Source organism: Cupressus sempervirens, chromosome 10, assembly GCF_028749045.1.
Source record: "Cupressus sempervirens isolate cs-2001-9-10 chromosome 10, ASM2874904v1, whole genome shotgun sequence".
Classification (NCBI taxonomy): domain Eukaryota; kingdom Viridiplantae; phylum Streptophyta; class Pinopsida; order Cupressales; family Cupressaceae; genus Cupressus; species Cupressus sempervirens.
Window position 1 is genome coordinate 42,882,914 of NC_143127.1, and position 3,873 is coordinate 42,886,786.

A 3,873-nucleotide genomic window follows, 5' to 3' on the forward strand; every position below is an offset into this window, starting at 1 on the left:
AATACAATATTGCTCTTAATTTTTGACAAACTCTCATTTGTTTATTTTTGTGTGTTATGAATAAAATAGAAGACAAAATTCCAAAATAAATTAGACAGTCAACTTTGCTAATTGAACAACAAAATCTGAGATGATTTAGGGCCCACATGGATTCAAACTAGGGAAGCTTATATAATATATGTTTTTAGAAAATCATCCTAATTGGAGTGTTTCAAGTTGGATATAGTTGATTTGACTAACTACAAAGAATAGGGGCTAGTAGGTCAAAAAAATTAGGTTAAAAGCTTAGTATGCTTGAGCAAGAGAATAATATGATATAGGCTACAAAAGCACATAGAATAAGTAATATCATTTTTTGTAGAAGTCAATCATAGGATCACTGGAACAAAGCATATATTCATCATGAAAATCATGGCATGGGTTACATCTCCTTGAAGCTTACCCACATCATCCAACGATCATAGAAATTATTCTCTTATTTCACTCAACCACAAAATTGAAGCCATCTACCATGCCACATAGCATAAATCTATCTCTGGGATCAAGACATGAGAGATGTAACTGCCACATACCCAACTCTAGTAAAGAATAACACATATAAGTTTGACAAACTCCACTTACTCAGGGACCAGTATTAGTAGCTTGGTAAACTTGTCCCTCAAGCTTATTGTCAATATCAGGTTCACTAGAGGCACCAAAACCATACCCGAATTTGAACCAGGGACTGCCTAATCTACAGTCAGATGCTCTAGATTGACAAGAACCTAGATGCCCTCTACATCCTGTGCACACTCTATGTTTTGATCATTCACCAATTCTTGTGCTTGTGTAGCTCCTGTGTGTGCTTCATGTTAAAAATAATAATGAAATAAGTCAAAACCCTTTTTCACTTTAACATGTTAAGCTTGTGTTGGTCAAAATTTTGACCATCACTTAGTGGTGGCCAAAATTTTGACCAACATGGGCATGGATTTTTTTAAAAAGATATTTTTCCTTGCATATTTTGACCAATTTGACTCCATTTTAATAGATGGTCAAAAAATTTGGTCTAAAAATGGGGTCAAATGTACCAGTGTGGAGACACACCACAAGTGTTGGAATACTTTTAGAATAACTAGGGGGTGAATCTATTATCCAAGGTCTAGATGTAAAACTAAAACTTTTCTCAGCTTAGTGAACCCATAAAATAGTCATATTCATGCATGCATCCATAAGATTATGCAATCACCTAAAACTTGTAGGTTACTATCAAATCAATTTGCAGAAATGAAAACAATGAAACATACCATATTCATCAACACACTTGACACAATTATTTATGTGGAAACCCAATTTGAGAATAACCACCAGTAACATGCTACTCCTTTTTCACTCTTTTGAAGTGATGTTGTGTGAAAGGCCAACCCTATTAAAAGTTACAATACACACTATTGAATGTGACCCTATTAAAGGATTTCAATCACTCTGTTAGAAGTGAGCCTTGTTAGAGGACTTTAGACCATTAAATTGGAATGTCACACAAATTAAAGGATTTACAAATGATTTTTAGGTCAATCTTATGCCAAAGGATTTACCCTAGACTGATACAATTGTTAGAGAGTAATAGTAAGACTTGATTTGATACAACTTACAACTTAATTTGTAGATTAAACATCATTGTTTAGTCCTCCATTCTACTTGGCCTTTATACTTTACAATTCTGATAACTTGTTCACCCTTCAATCATTCATATCCTTAAGCCTTTTTTCTTAGTATGTCAATGCAGCCCCTCATTAGGTCACTTGATGAAGTAGAGCCCTTCACTCCTTGTCTTAAGTTCTCGCACATGACTCTCTCTACTTCATGACTAGCCATTCCTATAAATAGGAAATTTAGATATTTTTCACTCATTTTCCATCATCCAATTTAGGGTCAAAATGGATTAAGTAGGATATGATGTATCTATCCCACATTCTATCTCTCTTCTAGAAACTTCTCCTAGAATCCTCTTTGAATTTTCCTAAAAATGGTTTACCTTGAATTTTGTGCCTCTAGCTCATTATCCTTATCTTCCACTTGGTTCACACAATCCAAGAAAACAAATTTGTTAACTCAGATTCATTGAATCTATGATCTTTTAAATAATGCAACAACTTGGCATTATCAACCTTATAATGCTTGACACATACTACATTGCTCAGCATCCATTATGAAATTACTCGACACTAACTCAATCATTCATATCCTTAAGCCTTTTTGCTTAGTATGTCAATGCAGCCCCTCGTTAGGTCACTTGATGAAGTAGAGCCCTTGACTCCTTGTCTTAAGTTCTCGTAGATGACTCTCTCTACTTCATGACTAGCCATTCCTATAAATAAGAAATTTAGATATTTTTTCACTCATTTTCCATCATCCAATTTAGGGTCAAAATGGATTAAGTAGGATATGATGTATCTATCCCACATTCTATCTCTCTTCTAGAAACTTCTCTGAGAATCCTCTTTGAATTTTCCTTAAAATGGTTTACCTTGAATTTTGTGCCTCTAGCTCATTATCCTTATCTTCCACTTGGTTCACACAATCCAAGAAAACAAATTTGTTAACTCAAATTCATTGAATCTACAATCTTTTAAATAATGCAAAAGCTTGGCATTATCAACCTTATAATGCTTGACACATACTACATTGCTCAGCATCCATTATGAAATTACTCGACACTAACTAATTTTTACTAGTGCTTGGCATCAACTAAACTTTACTCAGCATCCATTGTTTTTCTCAGCATACACTAGAATAAACTTTTGCTCAACTTCAACTAACTTTCTAGTTGGCTTGCACTGACTTTTCTGGGCACCTACTATCCATTTGGTCAAGCTTGGCAGACAATCTTTGTGTAACTTGTCCTTCTAAACTTTTTAGTGTAACTAGTCCTTGTAACCTTAAGTATATTATCAATACATCATGTCATCACTATCTTAACTGATCCTTGTACTTCATTACATAATCATAACTCAACCATTCCTCTAGGTGCTATCATTACATCTTTTGATCAAATCCTATTTATCAATCAAATAAGTGGTAGTACTTAAATTATATAAGAATTTGTCTTATCAACAAATAGCAAGTTTGACATAGTGAAAAAATAATGATTGAAACACATAATCTTCTTCAACAATCTCCTTCTTTGAACTAAACTTTAACAATCTTCATCAACAATGTTCTTTTCAATCTGATTTCAACAATCTCCCTCTTTGGCATTGATGGAAAACCAAATTGTTCAACCAAGTCACATAAATGGTAAACACCTAATTCAACCAAATTGACTAGGTTAAAATAGTAAGACAATGTCAAAAATAAAATGATTCCTTGTATTAAAATCTCTTCCTCTATCAACAGCTTCCATCTTCTAAATAGGTTATATTATTTCTTATAACTCCCTCTGATTATGATGCATCTATGCATCTATAACTCCCTCTTACTAGGTAGATTATTTCTTATATTCTCCTCTATTTCTTTCATCATACTTGTGTTCTCCTCTATTCAGTAGTACCAACAATTATCTATTAGAATTTTTTAGAATAACTGAAAGGGGGTGGTGAATTAATTATTCAAGGTCCAAATGTACAAAATAAAACTTTTCACAATTGAATGAACCCCTCAAACTTTCTTAACCATGCATGCATTCATTGTGTGAAAACCAAAATTGATATGTTACTATTAAACTAACATGCAAAAATGTAAAGCATAAGACACAACATATCCACTAGTACACTTGACACAATGATTTAATGTGGAAACCCAATTTGGAAAAAACCACTAGTAACATGCTACTCCTTTTTCACTCTTTTGAAGTGATGCCTTGTTAAAGGCCAACCCTATTAAAGGTTACAACAC